Source organism: Triticum aestivum, chromosome 5D, assembly GCF_018294505.1.
Source record: "Triticum aestivum cultivar Chinese Spring chromosome 5D, IWGSC CS RefSeq v2.1, whole genome shotgun sequence".
NCBI lineage: Eukaryota > Viridiplantae > Streptophyta > Magnoliopsida > Poales > Poaceae > Triticum > Triticum aestivum.
In genome coordinates, this window is record NC_057808.1 from 158,816,431 (window position 1) to 158,823,413 (window position 6,983).

Here is a 6,983-nt window from a genome sequence, read left to right on the forward strand (position 1 = left end):
GTTAAGTAGTAGATAATGTAGATGTTAATTAGTTCAGTAGGGTTTAGTTTTTGAATTGAGTTTGTTTAACTAGATGTTAATTAGGGCAGTAGGGTTTAGTTTAGAGTAAAGTTTAGTTCAGTAGTTAACTAAATATAATCTATATTTGGTTTTTGAATTGAGTTTGAGAGAGCATGAGATTTGTGTAGATTTTCTTGAAGTGTCAAACGCTAGGACATGCAAATTTGAAGTGGTCAGGATATATGCAAATTCCTCAATTGTGTTTGCCCATGTTTCGATTGTGCCCAAGTGGCCTTTTGTTGTTTCTAGGGAATGAAGCTGAGTGGCCTATGTTTTACCGGAATGTTGATTCATTTTCGTTCCGGCAAATTTCAGGTTCTCGATTTGTCCACTTTTTAGCAAAGGTCATGCCGAAATTTTTCGTGAATTTCGGCATGACTTGTGCTACAAAATAGGACATATCGAGTGCCCGGGATTTGCCGCACCGGGAAGGAGTCAATGTTCCTGCAAAACATAGGCCTTTTTTATGTCATTATTCATTTTATTAGGTCTAGAATTAATTGACTAGATTTAATCGTAGGAAACATGGCTAGCAACGATGAAGGACAGGGTTCTGGTTATTGCGACGACGTCTACCTGGCGGCAGACGGATTTTTGAGCCTTGCCGACGATCAACCGATGTTGTTGTTGGGCCCACTGGTCGCATCGGGGACTGAGACCGACACGCAGACCAGTGCTGAGACTGATACCGGCGCTAAGACTCAGACCGGCATCGAGACCGGCGCTGAGACTGAGGCCGGCGCTGCCTCGGGGAGCAGAGCCAGTGTAGAACCGAAAGCAAAGAGGCAACGACTTCCTAACAAACTCAGGACTACTAGACTGGTGGTCATGGAGGTGGACGACGGCAATTTTGAGCCAACCGCGCCCGATGAAGCGCGCGCGTGCTACGGCAATCAAATAGGCTGCATCATACGGACAACCGCCACCATCAACGATGAGAAACTACAGAAGATAGATAATATGAGGCCCTCCCTCCTAAAGAAGCTGCACCAGATATTCTTGTTCCTGGGCCGGAATGAAAAGGATTATAAAGATCCAGATAAGGACCCGGCAATGAAGAAGATAAACAAACACGCCATGTCCAAGTTTAGCGACGCGTTGGCCGCCTGGAAAGCAAGGGTGAAAGCAAAGATCGACAAAAAGGAACCCTACTCCGAGATTGTAAAGGATAATCCGACAATCACGGCAGAGCACTTTGAAATATTCAAGGCGGCTTGCGAGGCTGAAGATGCCAAAAAAAGTCGAAGTACATGAAGGGGTTTCAACAAAGGAACATTGGGTCCCACCACCTCGGAAGCCGTGGTTACGGCGGGAAGAGGTCCATATGGGCCGAGGAGGACGCAGAAGCCGCGAGTCTGGGCATCCCAGACCCCTTGGCGGAGTTCACCGTCCCACGGGAGCGTGACGTCCTCAGGGGCCCGGCACCGTTGGGACCCAGTGAAGAAGGTTTTCGAGACGAACGCGCTCACGACGGAGTTCATGAGACTGCTGGTAATTTTAGTTTCTGATCAATTCGACTACACATTAGTCATATTTGTAAACGATCCTTGTGCCTTTTGCAGAGAGAGCAACACAGGATTGCGGCCGAAAGCGACTCGCCGTCTGAGGCGTTGGCGAGGCCCAAGTGGGACACTCCATTCAACTGGGCGTTGAACATATTGAAACGACTCCCGGTGGAGACTCGACCGTCGTATGGACGGGTGCACGGTGTCGGAGACGGCGCCACGTGGAAGAAGTACTACCGTGAGACCACGGAGGAGAGAAAGGAAAGACGGAGGTTAACTGAAGAAAACATCGACAAGAAGGTAGAGATTGCGGTTGAGAAGAAATCATCTCAGACAGTCGCAACAACGGTAGCTGCCGCAAAACAGGCGGTTGTAGATATGTCTACTTCCTTGGTTCCGGCCGTTTTCAATTGGACCAAGCAAAATCCAGAAAAAAATGCAGCGGACTTTCCCCTTGCTGACTTCTTGGGGAGCAGCTCGACTAGCGTTGCACCAGCACCTGCAGCTGCACCTGCTCCCGCACCAGCTCCCGCACCGGACGTGCTCGACGGTGCTTCGTCTTTGGCTGAGCTCGACGCCCTCACGGTATCTGTCACACCGGCCCCCTTCAATAAATGTATAATCTCCCGTTTTCCTTGCCATTCGGATGTCTCATGTCGCAGACTTTTCTTTGTAGGCCGACGAAACACCGTGCACCATATTGTACACCATCGGTGACCAGAAGGTGGACGTGGGGAAGGCGACGATAATGAAGCCGAAGGAACCATTGGTCCACAGCCGGCTGATCCCCCTGAACGTCTTCAAGGTTTCCGTGGCCAGTGTCAAACCGGGCCACGAGAATTTGCCTCCTCTGGTACTAGTGGGGGATGACGACGAGACCCCGCGGCGGCTTGGTGATTGTTGCAATGGGTGGGTCCTATTGTGGCCAAAGAGTCTGCTTCGTCTGGAGGCGGCCGGGAGCACACCCACGAGCACGCAGCCTCAGCAAGGTATGAACATCAACACCCCACCTACCCAATTAGCGTCGGGTGTCGGTGTTGGAAATGTGCCCTAGAGGCAATAATAAATTGGTTATTATTATATTTCCTTGTTCATTATAATCATTTATTATCCATGCTAGAATTGTATTGATAGGAAACTCAGATACATGTGTGGATACATAGACAACACCATGTCCCTAGTAAGCCTCTAGTTGACTAGCTCGTTGATCAATAGATGGTTACGGTTTCCTGACCATGGACATTGGATGTCGTTGATAACGGGATCACATCATTAGGAGAATGATGTGATGGACAAGACCCAATCCTAAGCCTAGCACAAGATCGTGTAGTTCGTTTGCTAAGAGCTTTTCTAATGTCAAGTATCATTTCCTTAGACCATGAGATTGTGCAACTCCCGGATACCGTAGGAATGCTTTGGGTGTACCAAACGTCACAACGTAACTGGGTGGCTATAAAGGTGCACTACAGGTATCTCCGAAAGTGTCTGTTGGGTTGGCACGAATCGAGACTGGGATTTGTCACTCCGTGTAAACGGAGAGGTATCTCTGGGCCCACTCGGTAGGACATCATCATAATGTGCACAATGTGACCAAGGAGTTGATCACGGGATGATGTGTTACGGAACGAGTAAAGAGACTTGCCGGTAACGAGATTGAACAAGGTATCGGGATACCGACGATCGAATCTCGGGCAAGTAACATACCGGTAGACAAAGGGAATTGTATACGGGATTGATTGAATCCTCGACATCGTGGTTCATCCGATGAGATCATCGAGGAGCATGTGGGAGCCAACATGGGTATCCAGATCCCGTTGTTGGTTATTGACCGGAGAGTCGTCTCGGTCATGTCTGCGTGTCTCCCGAACCCGTAGGGTCTACACACTTAAGGTTCGGTGAGGCTAGGGTTGTAGAGATATTAGTATGCGGTAACCCGAAAGTTGTTTGGAGTCCCGGATGAGACCCCGGACGTCATGAGGAGTTCCGGAATGGTCCGGAGGTAAAGATTTATATATGGGAAGTCTTGTTTTGGTCGCCAGAAAGGTTTAGCGCATTATCGGTATTGTACCGGGAGTGCCGAAAGGGGTCCGGGGGTCCACCAAGGGGTCCACCTGCCCCGGGGGGGCCACATGGGCTGTGGGGTGTGCGCCTTGGCCTATATGGGCCAAGGGAACCAGCCCCAAGAGGCCCATGCGCCAAGAGATAAGGTAAAGGGAGAGTCCTAAAGGGGGAAGGCACCTCCGAGGTGCCTTGGGGAGGATGGACTCCTCCCTGGCCGCACCCTTCCTTGGAGGAAGGGCCAAGGCTGCGCCCCCCTCTCCCTCCCGTGACACATCTCCCTCCTCCCGCAGCGCTTGGCGAAGCCCTGTTGGAATCCCGCTACTTCCACCACCACGCCGTCGTGATGCTGGATCTCCATCAACCTCTCCTCCCCCTTGCTGGATCAACAAGGAGGAGACGTCGCTGCTCCGTACGTGTGTTTAACGCGGAGGTGCCGTCCGTTCGGCGCTAGGATCATCGGTGATTTGGATCACGACGAGTACGACTCCATCAACCCCGTTCTCTTGAACGCTTCCGCTCGCGATCTAAAAGGGTATGTAGATCCAATCCTCCCTCGTTGCTAGATGACTCCATAGATTGATCTTGGTGACACGTAGGAAAATTTTGAATTATTGCTACGTTCCCCAACAGTGGCATCATGAGCCAGGTTTATGCGTAGTTTCTATGCACGAGTAGAACACAAAGTAGTTGTGGGCGTCGATTTTGTCAATTTACTTGCCGTTACTAGTCTTATCTTGATTCGGCGGCATCGTGGGATGAACTTGTGACGCCCCCGATTTGACCGTACACTAATCATGCACGCAAATGTGTACGATCAAGATCAGGGACTCACGCGAAGATATCACAACACAACTCTAAAACATAAATAAGTCATACAAGCATCATAATACAAGCCATGGGCCTCGAGGGCTCGAATACAAGTGCTCGATCACAGACGAGTCAGCGGAAGCAACAATATCTGAGTACAGACATAAGTTAAACAAGTTTGCCTTAAGAAGGCTAGCACAAACTGGGATACAAATCGAACGAGGCGCAGGCCTCCTGCCTGGGATCCTCCTAACTACTCCTGATCGTCGTCAGCGGGCTGCACGTAGTAGTAGGCACCTCCAGTGTCGTAGGTGTCTTCGTCGACGGTGGCGTCTGGCTCCTGGACTCCAGCATCTGGTTGTGACAACCAGATAGAAAGGAAAGGGGGAAAAGAGGGAGAGAAGCAACCGTGAGTACTCATCCAAAGTACTCGCAAGCAAGGAGCTACACTACATATGCATGGGTATATGTGTAAAGGGGCATATCAGTGGACTGAACTGCAGAATGCCAGAATAAAAGGGGCTAGTCCTGTCGAAGACTACGCTTCTGGACATCTCCATCTTGCAGCATGTAGAAGAGAGTAGATTGAAGTCCTCCAAGTAGCATCGCATAGCATAATCCTACCCGGCGATCCCCTCCTCGTCGCCCTGTTAGAGAGCGATCACCGGGTTGTATCTGGCACTTGGAAGGGTGTATTTTATTCAGTATCCAGTTCTAGTTGTCATAAGGTCAAGGTACAACTCCGGGTCGTCCTTTTACCGAGGGACACGGCTATTCGAATAGATAAACTTCCCTGCAGGGGTGCACCACATAACCCAACACGCTCGATCCCATTTGGCCAGACACACTGGTCATGCCCGGCCTCGTAAGATCAACGCGTCGCAGCCCCACCTAAGCACAACAGAGAGGTCAGCACGCCGGTCTAACCCTATGCGCGCAGGGGTCTGGGCCCATCGCCCTATGCACACCTGCACGTTGCGTACGCGGCCGGAAGCAGACCTAGCCTAGTGGCGTTCCAGTCCAATCCGGCGCGCGCCACTCAGTCGCTGACGTCACGAAGGCTTCGGCTGATACCACGACGCCGGGATACCCATAATTACTCCCGCGTAGATGGTTAGTGCGTATAGACCAAATGGCCAGACTCAGATCAAATACCAAGAACTCATTAAGCGTGTTATGTATCTGCGAACGCCGACCAGGGCCAGGCCCACCTCTCTCCTAGGTGGTCTCAACCTGCCCTGTCGCTCCGCCACAAAGATCCACTTGCGGGTACTCCTACGAGCCGACCCGACTTTAGTCATCACATGTGTCATGTATATAGTATATAAGTATATACCCATGATCACCGCCCAGGTGATCACGGCCCGATAGTATAGCACAGCAGACGGACAAGAATGTAGGGCCACTGATGGAAATCTAGCATCCTATACTAAGCATGTAGGATTGTAGGTAAAGGTAACAACAGTAGTAGCAAGGATAGGCTATGCATCAGGATAGGATATCGGAAAGCAGTAACATGCTACACTACTCTAATGCAAGCAGTATAGAGAAGAATAGGCGATATCTGGTGATCAAGGGGGGGGGGGCTTGCCTGGTTGCTCTGGCAAGTAGGAGGGGTCGTCAACTCCGTAGTCGAACTGGGCAGCAGCAGTGTCGGTCTCGTAGTCTACCGGAGAGAAGAGGGGGGAAGAAACAATAAATACAATGCAAACATAAGCATGACGATGCGTGACATGACAATGAGCGGTGCTAGGTGTGTCCTAACGCGACAGTAGGTGGTACCGGCGAAGGGGGGGAACATCCGGGAAGTATTCCCGATGTTTCGCGTTTTCGGACAGACGGACCCGGAGGGGGAAAGTTGCTAGTTCGATAGGTTAGGGAGGTGTGGTGGACGAACAGACTGCGTATTCGGATTCGTCTCGTCGTTCTGAGCAACTTTCATGTTGAAAATATTTTAATCCGAGTTACGGATTAAAAGATATGATTTTCTAAAGATTTTATTAATTTCTGGAATTTAATTAATTACTTAAATTAATTCGAAAATGGATTTATGACATCAGCATGATGTCATGCTGACATCAGCAGTCAACTGGGGTTGACTAAGTCAACTGACATGTGGGTCCAGTGGGACCCACCTGTCATTCTCTGTTTAGTTTAATTAGGGTCTAGCTAAATAATTACTGTTTAATTAATTTAAACAGGATTAATTAACTTAATTAATTTAGTTAATTAATTAATTAAAATTATTTTTATTTTTATTTTCTTTATTTATTTATTTTTATTAATTAATTTATTCTTCTTATTATTATTATTAATTTATTTTATTTATTATTTTATTATTATTTTTATTTTTATTAATTTATTATTATTATTATTATTATTATTAATTTATTTTATTTTTCTTTTCGCACGTTCTCTGGGCTGGGCCCCGTTTGTCATAGGCCCACGGGGTTCGGGCCCAGTGGACAGTGGCTCAGGTGGGGCGAGGCCCACCTGGCAGTGGCCCAGAGGGGGCGATGCGGGTGCGGGTTACGGGCGCGCCCCGTTCGG